The sequence below is a fragment of the Pelodiscus sinensis genome, chromosome 15 (assembly GCF_052426305.1).
Source record: "Pelodiscus sinensis isolate ZL-2025 chromosome 15, ASM5242630v1, whole genome shotgun sequence".
Classification (NCBI taxonomy): Eukaryota; Metazoa; Chordata; order Testudines; family Trionychidae; genus Pelodiscus; species Pelodiscus sinensis.
Window position 1 is genome coordinate 20,029,751 of NC_143066.1, and position 25,695 is coordinate 20,055,445.

A 25,695-nucleotide genomic window follows, 5' to 3' on the forward strand; every position below is an offset into this window, starting at 1 on the left:
GATTTGCTGCAGTGGGTGGAGTAGCAGGCCTGAGCACCAGTCAGCCCACTGGCTGATCTGTTACTGCAATGGGTGGAGCGAGCAGGGAAGATTATTAATTTACATGCCCTTATATGGAAAACACTCCACCTCACAGACAGAGCCCCCTATACCAGCCTCAGAGGTATTACAGGCTATGGCTCCCTGCGACGGGCAGCCATTTCTGATGTTCTGTCTCGGACAACCCCCAGGTCCTTTTCTGCAGAACTACTACTTAGCTGGTTGGTCCCCATCCTGTAACAATGCTTGGGATTCTTCCGTCCCAAGTGCAGGACTCTGCACTTGTCCTTGTTGAACCTCATCAGATTTCTTGTGGCCCAATCCTCCAATTTGTCTAAGTCACTCTGGACCCTATCTCTGCCCTCAAGCATATCTACCTCTCCTCCTAGCTTAGTGTCATCTGCAAACTTGGTGCAATCCATCCCTTCATCCAGGTCATTAATAAAGATATTGACCAAAACCAGTCCTAGAACCGAATCTTGGGGCACTCTGCTAGAAACCGACCGCCATCCTGACATCGAGCCGTTGATCACTACCTGCTGGGCTTGGCCTTCTAGCCATCTTTCTATCCATCTTACTGTCCATTTATCCAATCTACATTCCCTTAACTTGCTGGCAAGAGTATTGTGGGAGACCGTATCAAAAGCCTTGCTTAAGTCAAGGTGTATAACATCCACTGACTTTCCCACGTCCACAGAGCCAGTTACCTCATCATAGAAGCTAATCAGATTGGTCAGGCACGACTTTCCCTTTGTGAATCTACGCTGACTATTCCTAATCACTTTCCTCTCTTCCAAGCACCTCAAAATGGATTCTTTAAGGATCCCTTCCATGATTTTTCCAGGAACCGAGGTAAAACTGACCGGCTTATAGTTCCCTGGATCGTCCTTCTTCTCTTTTTTGAAGATGGGCACTACATTTGCCTTTTTCCAATCATCCAGGATTTCTCCCGACCTCCACGACTTTTCAAAGATAATGGCCAAAGGCTCCTCAATGACATTTGCCAACTCCCTCAGTACCCTCGGATGCATTAAATCCGGACCCATGGATTTCTGTACGTTTAGCTTTTCTAAATAGTTTATAACCTATTCTTTTCCCACCAATGGCTGTCCATCTTCATCCCATCTTGCGTCACTTAGTGCATTAGTCCAGGAGCCCACCTTGTCCGTGAATACAGAAGCAAAGAAAGCATTGAGTACTTCAGCTTTCCTCACATCATCTATCACTAAGTTACCTCCTTCATCCAGTAGGGGCCGCACACCCACTCTGATCACCTTCTTCTTGTTAACATGCCTGTAGAAACCTTTCTTGTTATCCTTTACATCCTTTGCCAGTCGCAATTCCATTTGCGCTTTTGCCTTCCTGATAACCCCCCGGCATTCTCGAGCTATACATTTAAACCCCTCCCTGGTCATTTGTCCAAGTTTCCACTTTTTGTAAGCTTCCTTTTTGTGCTTAAGTTCACCAAGGATTGCCCCTGTAAGCCAATCTGGTCTCCTACCATGTTTGCCTCTCTTGCTACGCATCGGGATGGTTTCTTTAAAATACTGCCAGCTGTCCTGGACTCCTTTCCCCTTCATGTTAGCATCCCAGGGGATTCTGCCCATCAGATCTCTGAGGGAGTCAAAATCTGCTTTTTTGAAGTCCAAGGTGTGTATTTTACTACTCTCTTTTCGTCCTTTGGTCAGGATCCTGAAATCTACCATCTCATGATCACTGCTTCCCAGGTTGTCACCCACCTCTACTTCCCCTATTAGTTCCTCCCTGTTTGTGAGCAGAAGGTCGGATCCTTCAGCACTTGTACCAAGAAGTTATCCCCAGCATTCTCCAAAAACTTCCTGAATTGCCTGTTTACTGCCGTATTGGTTTCCCAACAGATGTCAGGTTCCCTATGAGAACCAGGGCCTGTGATCTGGAAGCTTCTCTCAGTTGCCTCATTTACCTCATCCACCTGATTCGGTGGCCTTTAGCAGACACCAACCACAACATCACTGCTGTTGTTTGCTCCTTTAAACTTAACCCATAGACTTTCAACAGCTTTTTCTCCCTCTTTATACTGGAGTTCAGAGCAATCATAGTGCTCTCTTACATATAGTGCAACTCCTCCTTTTCTCCCCTGCTGTTTCTACCTGAACAGTTTATACCCTTCCATGACAGCGCTCCAGTCATGCAAGTCATCCCACCAAGTCTCTGTTATCCCAATTACATCATATTTCTTTGACTGGTCCAGGGCCTCCATTTCTTCCTGTTTGTTGCCCAGGCTTCTTGCATTAGTATACAAACACCTCAGATAACCAGTTGATGCCCTATCTTGTACATTCGAATCAGGGGTCCTCCTTTGTTGCTTGTTCCTCTTTGCATTTCTTCCTGGTATCCGACTCTCCCACTCCCCTCAGGGTATGAAACTTAGGTATAGTGAGGTTAGAAAAATCCCTCTACAGATAAGGTCCCTAATGGTAATTACATGAACTAATTAGGGTAGCTCAGGAGTAATTCAGGGGAATTTGGTCTGATGTATCAATATAGGCAGACTACCTGAGCTTGTGATGTGAATCCTAGGTGAAAGCAAAGAGCTTGTATGAGAATTGCCTTATCTTGGCTGCTCACCTTTAAGAATGTCCTTCCAGTTTATTTCTGTTTGTTACACTGATTTAATAACTTCTTTCTGTGTGATACACAAGAAACTCATTTGTGTTTACTTCTCATGCATAATATTTGCTTGGATTTAAACCTTGCCGTGGTAGCGTTTCTCATGGTAAAGGCAGTCCAAGTAAAAGGGAAAAGTGTAATAGCATATCTTATTTCATCTTCCTTGAATTCCACGGTCAGATTCTGCTGGCAGTCAGAGTAGGGTAAAAGGCTTCACAGAGTCTTGCTTAACCCAGTGTAACTGGAAGAAGCTGCCACCATACATATGAGTCATAGAAAGATACAGGTGTTTGAATCAAACAAATAATTGACTCCTTTCTGCATCATTTAGAAATGAAGTAGAAATCAAACATTGTTTCTTCAAATCAGATATTGCTTTAGCACCATGTTGTTCTGCTTTACAACACAATTATAAAGAGATGGCTATGCACTGCCCTGCACAGGAACAGAATTCACAAGGTGAAGGATACTCCAAGTTTCTCTTTGCAGAGTGTCCTTCTCATTATACCACCATTGGTTCTTGTCCTTTATGGTAGATAGTGTAAATTTCACCAATAAATATAATTGTATGTCTACTGTAATAAGGACAGTCAGAACTCTCATTAGTTCCTAGATACTATGATAATTAGTGTCCTATAAGTATTATATGAAAGGCAGACAAAGTGGATAATGTCAAAGGAAATTCAGTGTGCAGAACAAGGACAGTGTTAACACCTAATTAATGAGCTAAATGTATGCTGCTGATTCACATACAGAGATTGACAAACCTGAGACACAATCAGTTTTCATCATAACTCCTCCTACAAAGAGAATGATTAGTACAACCAAATAAAATCTTCTAATCTAGATGTGAATAAAATACAATAGAACATTAACAATAGCAGAGGAAGAAAGTAAAAATATACATATAGTATTAGCTTCTGCTTTATTCTTTAGAAACATGAATTGGATAAGATATATTTAATTCAGAAGAAAGGTCAATAAAAATGGATGTTCCTCATGTACCTAGAAGTAAAGACATCTATCATGGTGAGAAAATTAAAAGATGAATAAGCTACAATGACTCCTCTACAAATAAATGCTGCTTTGGAAATGTATCTTTTCTGTGCTTACAAGTAGAAATACTATTAAAAAGATAAATCACACTTTTGTAAGATTACCTGTAAATCTACAATTATAACTAGTAACATGTAAGATTACTGGCCTGAAAGAGATTATAGTGAACATTTTTGTTTGTTCATTTTGTTTACTTTGTGATTTGATAACACTTGGTGACACACAGTGAATAATTTTCTTCTGTTGCCCGTGAGTGGTTTTCACACAGCAACAGAGAAGAGATAAACACTTTAGGAAATAGGAAAATGCAATTGTAAAACTTCAGAATGCTGCAGTGGAACTAAGGGGCAGGTTTAGTATAATTTTTTTTTATAATTGACAGAATTCAGGTTTCAGACATCCTAGTCATTCATTCACTGACAGATCCTCTCCCGCCTCTCTCTCAGCACTGCAAAATATTTCATTTGTATAGGGACTTGCAAGGATTTCCACCCATACAATCCCAGAAGGCAAGAGTTCTGAATATTGACAGAAGAATGTATTAGATATTACCTTCCTTTCCGATTTATTATGGAGTAACTCTCCAGATGGTTTAAGTTTTAATTTGGTGTCTATATGCGGCCATGGCTACAGAGAATATATATTAAGGAAAATTCAGTTCCAGATAAATTACTTGAAAAATGATTCTCAAGGAAATAAACAGTTTGACTAAAAACATGTCATAGGGTACATCTACACAGTACCGCATGCCTTGAAATAAGCTATGTGATTTGAGCTACACAAATTGTGTAGCTTATTTCAAAATAACTTATTTCAAAATGTGGTGCTTTTTACACAGCACTAATTTAAAATAAATCACTATTCCAGCATCTTTCTTAATCCTTGTGCAATGAGGTTTATAGGAAGCCGGAATAACAAACCTGTTATTTTGAATGTATTTCGAAATAATAGGCGTGTTGTTAAGACGCACAGAACACTATTTTGGGATAATGGACATTATCCCGAAATAGCGCTGCTATGTAGAAGTACGCTTATAGGGCTAACTACACCTCTGGCCCTTTTCTGATTTCTCTAATAACATCCCTTAGGTCTTAGACTTTATACCTTTACCTATCGTAGGCTAGAATTTCATAAGGGTACGTCTACACTGTAAGTTTATTTTGGAAAAAGCTATTCCAGATGATATCTTCCAGAATTGCTTATTTAGAAATAGTGTGTCCACACTACAGGGAAGTCTCAAAATTAATACAAGACAGGCTCCCCTAATGTGGACACACTATCTTGATTTAGAGTCCCAGGAGGCACTGGGAAGGAGATGTTTCAACATAGCAGCAGTGGATTATCCACACACACCCTCTTCCAAAAGAGCTTTTTTGGAAGAGGTGTTATTCCTCATGGAATGAGGTTTACCAACGTTGGAAAAAGCCCTCCGTTATTTTGATTTTCTTTCAAAATAATGCAATTGCAGTGTGGATGTTAGAATTGTTTTTCTGGAATAATGGCGCAGTGTAGACACATTCTAATTCTCCCATTCTTCAATATAGCTCTGGACTACAATACCCTGCATATCATTGGTCTTACCCAGAAGGTCCAACCAGACATCTTTGGTTCTTCATTCAGAGTCTTGGACCAGAGGTATATTTAGTGATGCAATATCCCTTCTTAAATCAAAGTATTGTGTATTTTTAACAGTAGGAATAAAATACTTAGATAAATGGATTTTAAAATAAAAATAAAAATTTAAAATAAAAAATAAAATAAAAACAGTCTACACATATCTCACCTAAACTCTTACCACCCCCTGATCTTCAGACACCATAGTGGGTAGCTTCCCAGTTCTTTGAAAAAATTCCATCCCTCTTCAGCAACCTGTTTTGGGCCACGATCCCTTTCCTCTTTTTGTTCCTGAATCTCATTGTGAACCTTAAAAAAAACCTGTCACAATTCTTCTAATATCTATTTCCAGGGCTTCTGCTATCCTGGCACTGTGTCAGGAGTAATAATCCATAGATAGCTTGCTTACCTGCTAGCTTAGCCCTCAAGCAATCTAGCAAGTGCAACTGGCCCCGCTTGTGCTACTTGACTGGTCAAATTGCTCAACTGTCTGAGGGCATCAGCAGTCCTGCTTTGAATACCAGCAGTTGGGGCAGAGGCAGGGGATTTGTCGTTGGGGGATTTGCAGTTGGGGCAGAGGCATTTGCTCAGGGTTGTGATAGTGCCAATATCTGCTTGTTTTCTGTCTTGTTCTAGCCCTCTTCCTGCCTTGGCCCACTCCATGTATCCTGGTTTTGACCCTTGATTTTGGCATGTGGCTTCTGGCTTCAGCTCTGACCATTGGTGCCAGTTCCTGAAGTCTGCCTTGGACTTTGGCCTCTGACTCTGGCTCTGAGTCAACCAGTGGGCAGGACCATCCACAGCCTAGTCTCCGACATAATGTCTCTCAATAAATCCTTAGGGGTTTGTAGAAATGTGGCTTATCCTGCCTTATTCCTTTTCTTTCCCACTTGATTTTTCTTATAGCCTTCTATTAATCTAAAGCAATACATTCATACAGTAAATATCCCAATAACTTGGTCAATCCACTGTATTCATAAATTATTACAGAGTTGCTTCAAATCCATCATAGACAGTAACCCAGATATATTGGCATAGAACAATAAGCTGATTAGATCCAAAGTGACGAGCACTAAAAACCTTTCATATTCTGAATACGATGTTGTAAACAGTTGGACTCTTCAATTTTTATGTAATAAAAATCTATATTGTAGAGTAAATGTTTATGTAAGTACAAGAAAGAAGACCCCTCTAGATCATGGGTGCAAATTCATCTTGATCAGTAAAACATCTGTCAGATGAAAATATATTGAGCTGGGAAAAGGACAAGATAAATGAAAAACTGCAAAAGAATGTACAGGCCCATCCATGCCATCCAGGCAATACTAGAGCCATTATAATAATTGTAAAACCAGTGACACTAGTAAATGGACTGCTGGAAATATACTTACAGCCACAACTATACCAGTGATCTGGCACTATTTTACAGGCATAAGGCCATTTTCTGCATTTGATATGTAATTCCCACTGACAGATGTAAGTTTGACCTACAAAGAAGGTTTTGGGTCCCAGGCTTTTAAAATAGAGATTTACCAAGACCAAGACTGGGATGTCAGCTGAGAAAGCTGCTTGCCTTACAATAGTTCCCTCAGGACAAAACTGACTTAACAAATTATATTTCTTTAGAGAAGTGGGTGTCCAATGTCTCATTAACCTCATTCTAAGAACGGTGTTATCATATAACTATATTAGAAAATATTTACCTGAGCAACATTTTGAAATGGGACACATTCCTATGGTAGCTGCAATGGTGAGGAAATCCTTCCCGAGAGCTATATTATGATATAGATGACATAATAGAGTAAGAAACCCTGTCATATCCCATTACAGGTTATTTGAACCATGGGTCTAGATCTAGGTACATAAGAGAAAGCAGGGCTACTTACCTGCAGACTCCTTCCCTAGAGTGAGTAGATGGGGAGTAGCAGTGAATGAGAAAAAACATGGCTCCACTCCTTACGTGCCGGTCAGGGTAGCTGAGCAATGTGAGGTAAAAGAGTGGAAACAATAATCAACACGGTATAGGCCAGTAATAAATTACTAATCTCCCATCCCTAGAAGCAAGCAGGGAGCATCTGTGTCTTTGAGTAACAGGGCCTCCTAGGGATGCCTCTAATGCTGGTGCCTGATGTCAGAGGAGTCACAAACAATTACAAGGAAATAAAGTTCCCAAATGCAACCCGCACCCTTTTTAGAAATACTGATGAAATTTACTGCAGACTGATTTAGACTAGACAATATCAGAAGCTTCTTAGCCAGAGGCAAATTAATTCAACTCAATCAAAAGAAGGTTCATTGTATTCAAACTGTCCATTCCCAATCAATTACAAAAATTGAGGCCAAATATACACTGTGGAGAAGCATAATACAGGAAAAGTTCTCACGTTGCTTTTAAATGATAACACCAAAGGCAGCTTTTCCTGGAAATAATGATGACTGGGAGACTCAGAGACGTAATACATAAGGTGGCACATCTTTTCCAATAGGAAGGAAGAAAAATACTGATCCATTTTGGTGGAACAAATTAGGTTGCATTTGTATGTAAAGTAGCCTGAGTGAAGTTTCTTTCACACCTCATCCAATGGTCACCATCTATACCTGTGAAAAGTTCTGCTGTCACAGCATCTGACAATTAACTAATTGCACCAATTAATAGTTTCCATTAAGAGAGTTGGTTTGGAAATATCAGGATGAAATTTGGAAAAAAGTGCTTTAATAATTCATAGCTATTAATCAATAGTTCTTAATTAAATCCATCATAGTTCTCTTCAGATTTCATTACAGGAGCAAACCAAATCTCATTCAGAACTTTTTTTTGTTTTGTTTACATGAGAATGTCTGGATAATCTACCTGAGGTTATTTTTACAATGGGATGTGGTGGTTTTGCTTAGGGATGTAGTCTTAATTAAAACAGAGAACTCTGCTTCATCTGTAGGGAGAATCTAGAGTGACGCCCATGAGTAATGTGTACAGGTTTGTTGATCCTTTGGGATACCAGGGTCTGCCATGTTTATAAAACAGTGCCTCTCTGTTAAAGTTTTTTTTCTGGTGTGCTGTTGTGCCCCTCATTTTGCAATGATACTTGACTACTGACAGGTTGAAGAATATGTGCATGATCTTTGTCTCATTGACTGTAATGGAAACAGGATCAGCCATGTAATGTCTCGGATGGAGTCTTGCAGTTGACTTCAAAGGCCCTGTAATGGAATGTCAAAAAGTGTCCTTCCTCTAAGATTTTTTGAACAAACTAACAAACCTTTGAACTGCTATAAGGTAATTCACATTAATGGACATGTTCCTGTACAGTATGAATCCCTGTGCTGTCTGCATATTTTCAACCACACACAAAGTTGGTGAGTTTTTGTCTTGAGAATAAGACACTTTACAAACAGGCACAAGGTTGTTAATTGGCTGACTGAAAAAAGAACTTACTCATGGAATTTTTCCTATATTTTGAGCAGGTGATAAATGATAAATTCTAGATGGGTGATTGCAGCTCATTAAGTATTTATTGCAATGGGGGCACAAAATTGTTGTCTGACATGTAAATACATGTGTGTTTGCTTCTGTATTGCTGTGTGATTGACTTGTGGAGGAAATATTTTCTCTAAATAGAGACTGCATTGTCAGATATACCCATCAGCAGGGATGTCAAGGGTACTGAGAGACACAGATCAAAAGCACTATATAAATACATCACATTATCAAAAAAATAAAGATCTTAATGGCAGCAAAATAACAAATAAATTATAACTAGAGTACTATGGAACAACACCAAGTCACAAAGTCTTGCAACTGATTCTCATTACAGATAATTAGATACCATATTGCTATATAGTACTGAATAAGTTACTTGTATATGCAAATACTCAGATCCAGATGGAATAAAATGCAAGAAAAGACAACACATTATTTTGAAGTGGGTGGATGGTCTTTCCATCCTTTAAATGGTTTCATCTGACAGGATGAACTCTTTGATTCTCTACAGAGAGAGAACATACCACATTGTGATATGATGTCTAGCTATGTGAAGTGCTACCTCTAAGCTGATATACACTTCTGGAGCTGAGCCTATTTTATCCAAGATGAAGATCTGGCCCCAAAACCCCATGTAAATTCTGCTCCCCTTCTGAGAAGCCATTAGTTAAAGACACTTTGGGGCTCTTCAAGACCTGGACTTCTTCCATTTCCTGTCCAGAAGAGGGGTGAAATTCATTTGGGATGAAATTCATTATTGTTGTTGACTTTTAATCATAGAAAGGCCTCATCATTTTCCAGCTCTAGATTTTGTCTCACGTTCCACCTTGAGTTGTAGAAGATTGCTCCAGATGTTAAACTCTCATTAAAAATATAACTCTACCCCTTATCATTATGAATAAAACATCCTAAATGTGAAGCAACTGAGGATGCTTCAGTGAAATCTACCTGAGTCTGCAGATAGCACGAAACAATATCTCTGAGAGGTGTGACTGTTTCATTCACTTCAGTCAGGCATTGGCTCTGAAGACTAATTGTAACATTTTAATTACCCTTTTTATTAATTATGAAAAATATTACTAGCAATTTAATTATTTTCTTATTTTATCAGTAAGTAAATTTACTATACTTATATTGCCTCATTCTACTTTTTCATCAACATTGCTAGCTGTTTTACAAATTATCATTTTACACAGTCCAAAACCACCTCTCAAAACTTCTTACGTGCCCAAGCACCAACTGTTCCCTGCACATATACCAAAACCTCCAGCTTCACCTAATAGACAACTTCTACAGTATTTTAGTTAGGTATTAGTTAGACATGAGAAGTAATTCTTCTGGTCTACTCTACACTGATTAGGCCTCAGCTTGAATATTGTGTCCATGTGATGAGGTCGATTCACCGCCACGGCGTCTCTTGCTGATCAACCCGAGAATTAACTCAGTCCTCAGTAAGGCATCTCCTTATAGCTTATCCCTTGTTACTCTGCACTCTAGCTCTAGCTCTGGACCCGCATTGCTCCCAAGATCACAACAAAAAAACAGAGGAACACTGAACATTTAGATACAGTGTAAAATTAACTGAATTTAATAATAAAATAAAAAATGGCTATTGGCCTGATTGTATTGTTCAAATATCCATTTAATGTAATTAAAATGTCCAGTGTGTCACTTTAGAGCTCCACAAGAACAAGGGGCCTACTACCAAATTTAGATGTCTAACTTGCCACCAAGTACACAAGGACTTGATTAGTAGACAAGAGCGCGGGAACAGTTAGAGAGAGAGATTAGCTCATTGTAAAAGATGTCAATACAAACTGGAATGCAGTCTTTTTTTCTTTGCTTAATGAGAAATGCTGAAGATTCTGAGACTTGGAATATCATTCATGTGGCAAGAGTATAATGCTGAGGGGATGCATAATTATATACTTAGAAATGAGAACTGTTAAAAATTGATAAACTATTGAGCCAACAAAATCTTCTCAGGGGAGTAAACAAGACAAAGGAAAGAATTTGAAAGATATTTTGGGAGACAGTTATATGGCAAATGATCTTTAGATGTATGGACATATCTTGACAATGATCTTTACATAGGGAACAATAGCAGGACAATAGCATAAGGTATAAACCTGAAGAACTTATTCAACCATTAAGGCCCCAATTCAGCATAGCACTTAAGCATATGCTAAAAATTCATCCCGAATTGGAAATCAATTTTGCTGAATTGAGGCCTATATCTCTCCAAAGTCATGTCTACACTGAGAGACAAGGTTGAATTTATTAAGGTGAATTTTTTAGCATCGAATTTTGTAAATTTGAAGGTTTGTGTCCCCGCTGTATGCAATGTATTTGAAGTAGCTTAACCCCAGTAGGGTGGCTACCGTAGTGCCCTTTGAGCTGCGCGCTTGCGCATGCACGCAGACAACATTTTTACCCTGTCCACCTCCTAACAGAGCCATGCAGCAGAGTTGCAGGAGGCAGGCGGCTGTTCAGATGGCAAATAAGTGGCTGCTCCGGCCAGCCGGTCAGGGCTGGAGGAACCATGTGGCAGCAGTGGTGGCCCGTCCATAGGTGCAAACTAGGCAGTTGCTTAGGGCGCCAAATTAAATGGCCGTTGAGGGGTTTGGAGGTGGGGGTGCCGATCGCGTGTTTCGCCTAGGGCGCCAGTTGCTGGCAGCTCGTCTAGGGCCGCTCCTGTGTGCCAGGCAGGTTCTGCTGCCAGGGTTTGGAGCTACAGGTGGGCGGGAGGGTTGCTGCCACCGGGGGTTGGGATTGAAGGGATTCTTTATTCCTATTGTTAAAACAGAGACGGGAAAGGTACCCAAAAAAGAAAAGATCAGAGTTGAGAACAGATCCTGGATTTTAAGTCCTCATACTGTATAGGCTGGATGAATGGATCACTGTCCATACGCAAGTCTGGAGCTAAGAGCTCTACTGTGTCTTTTACTGCAGCCTTGAAGTGTAGGAGGTATTGTGCATTGAGAGAACTTTAGTCCACAAGGGCTGGAGGGTGGGGAGCCTGTTCAGGTAAGCATCCTGGAAAGCTGCTATGGATGACAAAACTCTCATCCTGCTATGGATGACAACACTGCCCTCCTTTCCTCACGTTCCACGTGCATCTCCTCCGGCAGCATATTCCTCCACTTGCTTACACACTCCCTGTCCAAGCGGGCAGATTGCATTTGCTCCTTGAACATCTCTTCCTAGTCCATTTTCACCTGTGGATTTGTGCCAGACAGAGAGCTGGGGGATATAATGGATTGCTCAGTGGGCTCCCTGCTGTTCCTGCTGTAATGAAAAGCAAAGGTTAGACTTTACAGGAGATTCTTTGCAGAGCGTGAAGCCTAATTTGTGAGAATAAAAGGAAGGTCTGTCTAAGGATATTAGGGATGTGTTACGTACGTTATGCTTTGAAAAGGCCACTTGGAAACAGGTACATCTCAGAGTTCTGGGTGGAGCAGCTGGACTCAGTTGGAGGCAGGCATGGTAAGGGACAGGCCAGGGCACGAACCTGCAAGTGGCATGGTGGCAGAGCAGAGTAGGGGCTCATATGGTGCCGTGTGTTCAGCACCCCCCATTTGTTGGGGAGTGCAACTTTCCCTACCCACAGAAGTGGGAGGGTGGGCAGGAGCATGGCAGCAAGGCAGGGCAAGGGCTCATGTGATGCCCATGTGTTTGGCACTCCTTGTTTGCTGGGACAGTGCAACTTTCCCTTCCTGCAGGAGCAGGCGGGTAGACAAGAGGGGGTCTTACTCTAGCAGCAGAGTCAAGCAGGGGCTCATTCAGCACCCATATGTTCGGCACTCCATTTGCTGGGACAGTGCAATTTTCCCTTTCACGGGAGTGGGTTGGTGGGTGGGGATCCAGGCATGGTGGCAGGGTAGGGGCTCACACAGCGCCCATGTGTTTGGCACAATGGTCTGCACATACCAGCTATAAACCAGATAAAAGGCAGTAAAGAATCTCATTTTGAAGATTAGGCAGGGAGATACACCGGCTTATGTCAGCCTGGAATACCATCTATTGTGCACAGTTCTGGTCACAATTATATGGGAAAGATATTCCAAGTATGAGACAAAAGAAGCCAAAATGACTTTTAGTGGAATGAGTTAATATTTTACACTTGGGATCTGGCCTTTATATTTTAGGAGAGATTGCGTACACTGAGTATATAGAATCCAGGAATAGAGAAAGAGAGTGCTGCCAACAAGCCTTTTGCAGTGGTAAATAATGCAAAAATAAAAGGGCAAGGATTGAAGATAAGGAAGAGAAACTATAGTATAAACAACTCCAATAGAATCTCTTTATAAGAGAAACTATTACATTTGGAACAAAGGAGGCACTGAGTTTTGGACAAGTATGCAGGCAGTTGCACACATGGATTATCTTTATCTTTATCTGGTTTAATTTTAAAATTGGGTCATGTGGCCTTGTAAGTAAGACACCACTTTAAAGTATAAGGGTTTGTATAGACTGCAAGTCTGTGCCAGTTTTAGGTTTCATGTATGAACTACACCACATACTGCTATACCCAGGCTGTCCTATCCTATACCACAACCGGACAATTGTATTTGAACATGGTTGTTTTTAACTGTGTCTGACAAGTCGGCACTTATCATGGCTTTGAAGGAAGTAATGTGGCAAGTGTCTTTCTAGGGCAATGTTTCCCAATTTTATTTGGCCACGGAACCCTTTTAAACTCGAAAGAATTTTGTGGAATCCCTAATAACAGTCTAATATATGGACATCAGCGCTGAGTAGTGACATCCTCATCCCTAATCTCTGGCTAACCTGGCATTACACAGGGACACTTATCTTGGCAAACACAAATGAAAATTGTTTTCAATAAAATTCATAAATGCTTAAATATTAATTATTTTTTAAATCATAAAATGTTATTGTAATTGAATTTTCTCGCGGAACCCTTACTTTCACTTCACAGAACCCTAGGTTTCCATGAAACAGCATTAGGGAAACACTGGTCTAGTGGATTTTGTCAGTGAAGCCTCTTGATCACACTAATAATGAATCTGCATTTTTGGTTTAAGTCTTTCTTTAAAGTTATTTACATGCGCTTATTAAATGTCAGCTCATTAGAGCACTTAAATTGAAATAAATAGATAAAAATAAATGATAATAGTCCCAAGCTATGCAGCGCATGAGTGGGCTCTGCTGTGCTATTATTAAAAAACAAATAGAAATTTTTTTTTGTATTAGACAATCAAAGTGACATCTTATTCACTAATATTGAATGTTGAATGTTGAATGTTGATGCCAAGTAAGATAGATAGGTAGATCAAATATTGAATGAGAGGAAGAAGCTGAATCAAGCAGAAGAACTAGTCATATTATTTGCACATTTTTTCCAACTGAAGAATTTGCATTTGTAGTTCAACAACATACCAGAACACTGTGTTCCTAGGCTGCTGTGTTTACTATCCAGTAAATATTTATTCAGTTTGTCTCAGTTATTAATTACATTGTTAATATCCCAGATTCTCTAATTTCCACTTTGATTACCTAGAAAGTGGTTAACACTCTGTAACTGCAGCTATTATCTTGACACACACTAGGGAAAAGTATTTTTTATTCTCTACAACTGCAATATAGTGATATTTACTCTGCATCTGAGAGCTATAACAGCACTATTTCAAATGATTCTAAACACCACTAGGAGATAATTTATCAAACTTAATTTCTTAATTACTGATAGTCGAGAGGAAGCTTAAATATGTGATAATTCCTTGTGAGCCTCTCAGGAATGTCTGTATTTCTCTGTGCAGGACTAAAGATAGTAGGATTTCTGATTACTTGAACTATATACATAGATGAAAGGTCTCAGAGTGGTGGCCATGATAGTCTGTATCTGCAAAAACAATGAGAAATCCTGTGGCACCTTTCAGAATAACAAATGTATTAGGACATAAGCTTCCATGGGTAAAACCCACTTCATCAGATGAATTGGAGCGGAAATTACAGAGGCAGGAGTGTATATAAGATCAACAAAAGAAAGAAGTTACTTGTGTTAGTGAGATTAGTCAAGTCAGGGTGGAATTGGCTCATTCACAGCATTTGATACGGAGATGTGAATAACAAGAGAGGGGAAATTGCCTTTGTAATGTGTTAACCAGTTAAGATCCTTATTCAATTCTACATTGATAGTGCTGAATTTGCACATGAATTCTTTTGTAGAAGGATGGCTACTTTCAAATCCTTTACTGAATGTCCAGGCAGGTCAAAGTGTTCCCCTACTACAGGTTTATATGTGTTACTTTTCCTGATGGCTGATTTGTGTCCATTTCAGTTTGGCCAATATACATGGCAGTGGGTTCACTCTTGACCATCAGTGCTTTTTTAAACTGTAAGTGGCTTAAGACAGCGTTTTTATAGTACAGCCAGTCCCCAACTTATGAACAAGTTACGTACCAAACCCTAGGTCATAACTCAATTTGTTCGTAAATTGGATTACATTCACTTACATACGGCCACGCTGTTCGTAAGTGCGGATTTCGTTCATAACTCGGATTCCGGCTGTATAGGAGGTTGGTCGTAAATATGAATGGTCGTAAGTCAATGCTTTCATAACTTGGGGACTGGCTGTACATGATACTTTGTTCTGTTGGTGTGGGCTCTGGGTGTGTTCTCTTGACTCTCCTTAACTTCACCCTTTGTTGGTACAACTTCAATTGCAGCCCAGGCCACTGATTGCAGAATGAGTAATTGTGCCATTCAACCCAAGTAGGAGAAAGAAGAGAGTCATTAGCAGTTGTGCAGCCAGAAAAATCCTTCCTTTCCTGCTGGAGACTGAATAACCTTATATTCTTCCCGGTATTCAGCACTTCAAAGGCTTAGAAGGCAAGTGGCTTTGGGAACTTCAATGCATAGAATAGCACTGTAAGTAAGCACTTTGGTCCGCCAACAACTTCTTGTGTATTGTACTAACAGCCATACAGGCTGTTTCCATTGCTGCACTCTAGTGAGTAAAATGGCAGAATTAGTCATGTATGTGAAATCAAATGGATGACTCAGAGAGCTCTGCTATATTTCTAAATAGCCCTGATGAGTCCTCATACCATCCTGAATACCTTACATAATGCTACAGTCGATGGAGATTCTCCGACAGTTTATGTGAATAGGCTGTATTTCTGCTACAGAAGATTTTGAACTTTCTGTCTATTGATGACCATAAAAACATGTGGCCACACTGTATGGTTGCAGTGGTGTTTGTAAAAATGCAGTGTATGAGGCTGAATGCAGCCGCAGGCCCTGTTCCAGAGGAAAAGCTAGAGACACGTGTCTAATTATGCTAATTTAAACTTTAACAGCAGACACAGATACTGTTCTGTCTTTAGTAGAAAGGGAAAGGTTTTGGTGAACAACAGGGAAGGGAGAGGATGTCTGGGGTCAGGAAAGAAGTCTGAAAAAGTTGCAAATCGCATCTAAACTAATGACTTTAAATGAACTATGTACTGTGAAAGCAGGAATGGTCTGATGAGTTTGTGCCAAGCACTATGAGTCCTTGGGCTTGATTTGGACTCTAGGTGCTATTGTAGTGTGAAAAACAATAATCACTGGTAGCAGGTAACATAACTGTTAATCATTGTCCAATACAGATGTTTACTTTACAGGTAAATATTATTATAAACATTATTTTTGTAAATACACATTTATTTGCAACATTTTCCGGTGACAATCATGAATATGGAAGGTTGGATAGACCACTAAGCTGATGCTGAGGAACTTGGGTCTGATCCAAACTCCATTGACTTTAAAGCCATTGATTTTAATGGACTTTGGATTGGATCCTTTGTGTACTATTCCTTGGAAAAATCCTGACACACTGTTTAAGATCACATTAACACTGCGCACCTCAGAGACATCAGCAACAAAATATACTGCATCTATTTGTAGTATGCTTAGCTATTATTATTATATTTCTATGGTAATTCTAGCATAATGCATTGAATAAATAAAGCTCTACTGATGCACAAAATTACACTATCTTTAGTGCTCTCAATGACAATTTTCTGCAGCAGGCTGGATTAGGAGTGAGAATTTGGGTCTTTCTTGCAAACACAGGCTAATTATTAGTCATTCCATTCCACCACCCTATTTGTTAATTCTTAAAAATACCATAGCAGGAGAAAACTGAATGCATTTTCTCAGAATTGAACAAGGTACAGAATTTTGTTCATGTTTCCAGGTGTGAAGTTAATGAGCAATTAAATGAGCCACCTGATCCTCTTTAGATGTGTCTGTTATCCAGAATATTATTTTGTATTATACCAATAAATTAGTCAGCATAATGTAGCTATTTCAGTTTCCACCAACCATGTTGATTTTTAAGCTTCACCATCTGGTTCTCTTCTCATCTGCATTTAACCTGTACCTTCTGCTTACTTCTGCTCTGGCTCATCAATTATAACTGATCTTGAAAGTCCTAGTTTTAGTACATGAATCAGTCTTCAGAATATACTTGAAACCATATGTTACTTAAGCCTTTAGGAAACTCTAGTAGTAAGGGTTGTCTTAAATGTTTTACTGAATAATTATGGGAAATTGCAAAAGTGTTGATTTGTGTCTGAAATGGAAACTCCAGGCAGGTTTGAAACTGTAACTAGGGGTATGTCTACACTACCACCCTAGTTCGAACTAGCGTGGTTAATGTAGGCAACCGAAGTTGCAAATGAAGCCCGGGATTTAAATATTCCGGGCTTCATTTGCATCTTGCCGGGTGCCACCATTTTTAAAGCCCCGGGAGTTCGGACTCCGTGCCCACGGCTACACGCGGCACGGAGTAGATAGTTTGAATTAGGCTTTCTAATTCGAACTACCGTTACTCCTCGTTCCGTATTTAAATCCCGGGCTTCATTTGCAACTTCGGTTGCCTACATTAACCACCCTAGTTCGAACTAGGGTGGTAGTGTAGACATACCCTCAGATTATCTTTTTATTACACCTCAAATTCACCAGTTTAAATCCACTCCATGTCAGTAGCAACTGAAAGTCATTGCCACCTGAAGGACCAAAATTAGGTAGTCAGAGTGAAACAAAGTGGTCTTCTTGGTCCTTTTTGTAGTGGAGAAGTGTCCACATTAGAGGAGCTGCCACTACACTTGATATGAAATGGCATCTTCTTTGACAGTCTAAGAGGGTGTGGTTGTTGAGTGAGCATGGAGAATAGGGGAGCTGACAGCCTCCGAGTACCCCCAGTCAAAGTGTGAGACGGGGCTGGTTCCATGTCCCAGAAGGGCTGGGGCCTCAGGCAGAAGGGATGGCGATAAGGGCAGCCAGCACTCAGTGCCATTCGGACTGCAGCACACACCAGCCCCTAAACCTCAACACTGCCTGGAGCATGTGACTCAGCATCCCTACCTGTCAGCCGACGGTCAGGGCAGTGAGTGGTGTGTGTGTGTGCACTATACACCCGAGACTTCAACTGCTGAGACCGGGGTCCCTTGCAGTGGGCAACCTGGAAGAGGTTGAAGGGCGCCCCAATAAGTGTACAGGAAGAGCTTATTACACTTCAGATTTCAGCTGCTAGAATTCATAATTCCTTCGCAGCAGGCAGCCTCGGGGAGGCTGAGAAGCGCCCCAATGGGTTTTGCCACCTGGGTGTGGCACAAATCCAAATGCCCAAGCTCTTCCTATACTGTGTGTGTACTATACACCCAAGACTTTAACTACTGAGACCGGGGTCCCTTGCAGTGGGCAACCTGGAAGAGGTTGAAGGGCGCCCCAATAAGTGTACAAAGAGAGAGAGCTTATTACGCTTCAGATTTCAGCTGCTAGAATTCATAATTCCTTCGCAGCGGGCAGCCTCGGGGAGGCTGAGAAGCGCCCCAATGGGTTTTGCCACCTGGGTGTGACACAAATCCAAACGCCCAACCTCTCCCTATATCTGTCCCTTTATGACCGGCTGAAGTTCTTTTAAATTGTGCTTGGTTCTGTTACAGCAACTGAAGGAGTCAGGTTAAAGCTTAAACAGTTACAGGTTTATTTGAGGAAGCTTATAAATCATGTGGTTGCAATGGCTATTGTTCTATTTCTTAACTGCTGGCAAATATATATATATATATATCTTTAAAAAAAATGGTTACAAGGAAAATAAAGATAGAAAATAGAGAATAATGGTACCAAATGACAGCTTAATCTTTAAAGAGCTCTATTCTATGCATGCACTAAAACAAAAGGACACATACAGGTACAATTTTTACCCCTTTTTGCATCACTCGGTCCCAGCGTGTCAGGCCAGGATCGGTCCCTCAATTCCTCGGAAAGACGAAAATACGAGGTGGGCGTCCCCGTGGACCTCGGGAGGTCAAACACCTAACCTAACCAGCAGGTAAATGGTAGATTGACACTCCAAGTGAGTGTGTGCTGGCCCATCTTATATACCCATTGGGTCACGTATTTTCTCTTTCTTATCTGTAATGCCAAATGATGCTGGTCTGTCTTTTGTGAGACCAGTTCTTACAAGGGAGTTGTGAACTTAATTTACACTTGTAAGAGAGAATTGAGATGATTAAATTGGAAGTACTGGACATTCTTTTCTCAGTGGGAAATTCCTCTTCCAGGGACTGTGTGTGTTCGAATCAACATAGGTGCCAGCCGGCCACTTCTTGCAGCCTCGAGCTTAGCTTATTTCCTTAATCGTTACTCAGAGTCAGAGAAACTCGCATATCCTGGTTTCACATCAAAGCAGATCAAAGCTTAATGGCTATGCTGATCTTCTTATTGTTCCTTCTCTGCTCTGTATACAGACATCTCAGAGGGCAAGCAAGATTGTTTGAGATGGGGGGGGGGGCTGTCTGGCTACACCACCTCCTCAAGTAATCCTAAGAGCTGCCCAGAGCACTCTGGCTACAATTTAAAGTGCCCAGAGTTCTGGCTACTACCACTTCTGTAGTAGCAGCTGCAGCAGTCGGGAAACCCAGGCCCCTTTGAATCACCAAGCCCTGGGACAATTACCCCCTTTGTCACCTCCCTCCACATTGTCAGTGGGCCTGGTGGGAAACTAACCTGAAAGTGGTGGATCCTCCAAGTCAGGTGAAACAAAGTGGCTAAGCAGTCTCTGAGTCTCTGTTCTGCAGATAAAGGTAGGAGGATATTGTCTCCAGAGCTATCTGACCTGCACTTTTATCAGCAGCAAATTCACAAGCAAGAGAAATTTTCAGGATGAAGAGAAAGAATGAGGCTCTTAGAGACAGTGGAGATACTGCACTGAGCCTATTCCTGCTATACCACTGACCTGCTGAGGGGTCTCACTTCACTTCTGTGTTCCTCTTTTCTTCCTTCTGACTTCATCTTTCTTGTCTCTGCTGGAAGTTCTTTGGGACAGGAACAGCCTTTTACTAAATGTTTGTACATCTCCTAGCACAGTGGAGCTCTGATTGCAGTTCAGGCCTCTAGATATTATCATCTAGTAATAATAGCAACAATTTTATCCTTGTAGCATCAGAGGGTGTCTACACAGCAAAGTTATTTCGAAATCACAGCTATTTCAAAATAACTTTCCCAGCGTCTACACAGCCAAACCGCTATTTCAAAATTAAATAGAAATAGCAGAGGGCTTATTTAAAAATTGGTAAACCTCATTCCATGAGGAATAGCACCAATTTCAAAATTGCTATTTCGAAATAAGCGTTGTGTAGATGCTTATTTTGAAATAGGGGGCCTCCAGCCCTTCCCAGGGTGCCCTGGTGGCCACTCTGGGCACAACCAAAAAAACTCCTCTCCCTCCCCCCTTCCCAGAGCCCTTAAAGGGGTAGACTCTGACCACAGTGCCTGTGTCAGCTCCAAGCCTGCCAGCCCAGAACCAGCAGTCGCTGCACCTGACCCAGTGGCCCCAGCATGAGCCAGGCACCCAGTGCCAGCCAGCCTTCCACCGCTCCCCAGGACCAGTCTGCCAGCTCCCAGGAGCCTGCCAGGGGCTGGAAAAGGCGGACGCCTGCCTGGTCCAGTGCAGAGATCAGGGACCTAATTCAGGTTTGGGGGATGCCTCCAACGTCCATGATCTCCACACTAAATGGAGGAACGCAACTGTCTACAGGTGGATGGCTGCCAGCCTGGCCACCAAAGGCCACATGCGAACCCAGGAGCAGGTTCGCATGAAAATAAAGGCGCTGTGGCAGGCGTCTGCCAGGACCACAGGGGGCAGCTCCCAACCAGGGGCAGACCCAGGCCCCTGCCCCTATTTTGATGTCATGAACCGCATCCCGGGGGGCAGGACAGTCCGTGCCCCCCAGGTGGTCATCGACCCTGCAGAGCTTGCTGCCTCCTGCTGCTCCAGCCCCTGCTGCCTCCCCAGCTCCTGCTCCTCCTCCCACTCCTTCTCTCCCTCCTGTTTCTTCCTCTCCAACCTCCCCACACCCCCAGGGATGCCAAAGCCCCCACACCCACGATGCTGGGAGACATTTGGGCTGGTGAGACCCCCAACCCTGAGCCCTGAGCTCCTCCTCCCCCTTCCTCTCCTTGCCTCCCCTGCCAGATCCCTCCTCCCAGGTTTCCCCCTCCCCATCCCACCTTCTTTCCTCAGTCTCACCTCAGTTTCATTTTCCCCCACCCAACCCCAGTTTTGTTCAATAAAGAGGCTTTGTTGTAATGAACACGTGTCTTTTATTGTACAGCAGGAAGGGGGGTTAGGGAGGGGTAAGTGGCAGGATGTGAGGGAGGAATGAGGCACACGCTCCCAGTGGGGCACACCAGGGAGACTGTTACTGCCTGCAGAACATGCTGCCAGGCTTGCAGCAACACGTCCAGTAGAAGCACCAGAGTGCCCAGCGGCGGCTCCAGCTCCATGCCGCAGAGTGCTGTGGTGTCCTGAGTGAGGGCAACCAGAGCACACAGAGAAAAAAATGCTTTGCTGTCCCTCAGCGAGGTAGGCAAGCAAGCAAGGAAACGTTAGAACCAGCTGTCTGGGGGGTCCCTTTAAACACAGGTCTCAGAGAGCCTCAGGTAGCAGCCACACAAGGTAACTCCTGACCTGATGCCCTGCCAGAACCAGTTCCTGCTGGCCTTAAATGCGATTCAGCGTCCTATCAGTGTGGATGCACTATTTAGAAATAGCAAAACGCTTTTTTGAACTGCATTTTGTGTCTAGACGCGTTATTTTGAAATAACTATTTCAAAATAAGATATTTCAAAATAAGATATTTTGAAATAATGCTGTAGTGTAGACGTACCCAGAATGGCTGCCACAATATTGGATTCTTGCACAGACTTCCTATGCAACCTTGGACTTATCGGATTCTCTGTGCCTCAGTTTCCTGTGACAGTATGAATGCCAATTCCTTCATTATGGGGCTGTGGGAGGCTAAATCAATTAATATTTATAGAGCACAGTGGACTTCTGTGACAGACAATACTCTAACGGTGTAAGGTACTGAAATTATTCCCCATTTCATCACTGTGGTTTTTTTAAAATAAATGTACCTGAAAATATCTACAATTTGACTTATACATTCTTCTATTTCTCATTCTGTTACTTCAAGCATTTTCCAAAGTTTTCTTTGCACATTGAAAGACTTTGTACTGACTAAAGATGCACTTTCTTTTCTGTTGCTTTTCATTTCAGGCTGCTAATGTTCCTTTTAAAGCTGTACACTGGGAATGAAATGTGATCATTAAATGAATAGACAGCTTTACAATACTGGTCTACATTTAGATTGAAGCAAAATATGTTTAAATTGATTTGGTTTAATCCTGCATTCCCTCTCACTACATGCAATAGCTTGATGGTTTTATTTTTATGTAGTAATTATTCTAATGTTAATGCCTCTTTGTTCATTCAGTATTAATATTTCACATTTTTCTTCTCCAATGAAAAATATTCTGATGATTGCAGATAAGACAAAATATTCTAGTTCTGTCATTTGCTATGACTAATCTTGATGGTGTCTTCGCTATTGCTTTATGGATCTTGGCTCATTATCTGAGGCTGAGCTTTGATTTCTTTAATAATATATACTAAAAATCAGCTGACTAACACACACAAAATTGCAATATCAACTCACATTAGTTTTAAATAAAAGAAATGTTTCTCCTTTGTGTTATGAAGTTGCAGCATTTTTATGTGTTGCAGTCTGCCTAGCCAGAAACTTGTGGATGAGGTTTGTTTATCATGCTAACGGAGCTTGAATCACAATAGTGTATGCCTAGCTTGCCAGTGGGTCATATTAATAGCTTAGCTCAGAGACCCATTAACATGTTGATTTTCTATATCATATAACGAACACAGGGTGTTTTATAATCCTCAGAATTCTGCTGTCAAGTAGGGTCATTAATATAGTCCTCTATGTTAGAAGTGAGGAAACTCAGACAGGGTACGTCTACACTACAACGTTAATTCGAACTAAGCTAATTCGAACTAACGGATCCAGACTAAAAAACTAGTTCGAATTAGCGTTTTGCTAATTCGAACTAGCATGTCCACATTAAGTGGATCCTGAACCAGGCTTAAGGATGGCCGGAAGCAGTGCCGGCAGGGCATCAGAGGAGGAGTTAGAGCGTGCAGATGATGTCTCAGGCTAGCTGAGGCCTGTGCTTAAAGGGTCCCGAACCCCACCCCGGACAGACAATTCTCAGGGGTGCCCCGCTTGCAAAGCAGTCCTGGCTTGGATTGCCCGGAGTACCCACACCGGGCACATCACAGCACTCGGCCATCAGCCCGGCTGCACTTGCCGCAGGCTGCCATCTGGGGAGAGGGGACAATTGGGGGGCTGCAGGAGAGCTTCCACCCCCAGAAGCCCGCAGAGCCAGCCCAGTCCTCCCCATCGGGGTCTCGTACCCCATTCCTCCCTCACCTCCTTCCACTTACCCTTCCCTAGCCCCTCTTCTTGATGTACAAAATAAAGGACAATTGTGTTCAAAAATGGAATCTGTCTTTATTGAATAAAACTGGGGGAGACTGGGAAAAGGAGGTGGGAGAGGGGAAGAGAGAGGGTGGGAGAGGGGAGGGCAACTACAATGATGAGGGCTTTGGAACAGGTCCCATATGAAGAGAGGCTAAAGAGACTGGGACTTTTCAGCTTAGAAAAGAGGAGATGGAGGGGGGATATGATAGAGGTCTATAAAAGCATGAGTGGGGTGGAGAGGGTGCATACAGAAAAGTTCTTCATTAGTTCCCATAATAGAAGGACTAGAGGACACCAAAGGAAAGGAATGGGTAGCAGGCTTCAAACTAAGAACAGAAAGTTCTTCTTCACAAAGCAAATAGTCAACCTGTGGAACTCCTTACTGCAGGAGGCTGTGAAGGCTAGAACTAGAACAGAGTTTAAAGGGACGTGAGATCAGGTCATGGAGGTTGGGTCCACGGAGTGCTATTAGCCAGGGGGTAGGAGTGGTGTCCCTGCCCGAAGTTTGTGGAAGGCTGGAGAGGGATGGCACGAGACAAATGGCTTGGTTACTGTCTTTGGTCCATCTCCTCCAGGGTCCCTAGGGTTGGCCGCTGTCGGCAGACAGGCTACTGGGCTAGATGGACCTTTGGTCTGACCGAGTACGGCCATTGTAAGCTCAGGGCTCAGGGTCGGGGGTCTCAGTGGACCACCTTGATTTTCATGCAAACCTGCTCCTGGGTGGCCAGGCTGGCAGCTCTCCTGCCCTAGACGGCCGCTTTCCTGTGCCTAGTGCGGAGGTCGTGGACAAGGTCCACGATGTCTGCACTAGACCAGGCGGGTGCCCGCCTCTTGCGGTCCTGGGCAGGCTCCCGGGAGCCGCCAGCCTGGTCCCGGGAAGAGGGGGAGGGCTGGGGGGCATCGGGTGGCTGGCTCGTGCCATGCCAGGTGCAGGGTCTGCTGGCTGGGTGCTGGCAGGCTTGCACCTGGCACGGGCACCGTAGCCAGCCTGTGCCCCTTTAAGGGGTCCGGGACTGGAAGGGGGGCAATAGAGTTTCCCTGGTGTTGGCCAGAGTGGCCACCAGGGAAAGCTGGGGAGGGCTAGCCTCCCACTAGTTCGTATTAAGGGGCTACATACCCCTTAATTCGAACTAGTAAGTTCGAACTAGGCTTAGTCCTCGTAGAATGAGGTTTACCTAGTTCGAACTAAGCGCTCCGCTAGTTCGAATTAAGTTTGAACTAGCGGAGCGCTAGTGTAGCGCCTATCAAAGTTAATTCGAACTAACGTCCTAACTAACTAAATACTGTCTATTTCTTATACAGCACATTCCATCATTATATCTCAAAGCACTTCACAATCTTCTTCATGTATTTATCCTCACCACACCCCTGTGAGACAGGAAAATATTATTATTCCTATTTAACAAATGGAGAATGAGGCACAGAAAGGCTAAGTGACTTGCCCAAAGTCATACATGAAGTCCATGGCAGAGTAAGGAATCAAACCTATGTCCCAGACCAGTGCCCTAACCTCTAGATGTCACTGTAATATGAAACCTTATGAGCAGTTTAGTAAACAGGAAAGCCTAAGGAGATTGATGGTGCTTGGAAAGAGACTAAAGCCACATAGGAAATTGCAACTTTATTCATATTCCAAGTCTTCTGAGGAAGCAGTTATGTTTAGCTACCGGGGTCTGATCTTTATGGTGATACTTGCATAATTTGTTTACTTGTAACTGGCAGTGCTGCATTCTCCTAATTCAGATACGCAGCCAATGCTACCATTTCTTTTTTGTTTGTCTTTTGTGACCTGTACACCTGGGTATTCAAGTGTAGCTAGTGAGTTTGGGTGTCTCTGTTTGTGTTATTTAATTTGAGATTAAACGGGTCTGATTTTCAGAGGGCAAGTTCTCAGCACTTCCTGAAAATCCAGCTTCTTTAAGGTGCTTCCAGCTGAACATGCAAAACCTGAGATACTCCAAATCTTTTGAAAATATTAGTTAAGATAAATAAATGTGATAAAAT

At 42.3% G+C, this 25,695-nt stretch overlaps 1 protein-coding gene across 1 annotated transcript in view; it reads left to right on the plus strand.

Moving 5' to 3' along the window:
- The window catches only part of BMERB1 (bMERB domain containing 1), a 93,073-nt gene that overhangs the window by 11,848 nt on the left and 55,530 nt on the right, over positions 1–25,695 (plus strand). The gene's annotated exons all lie outside the window — the stretch shown is intronic.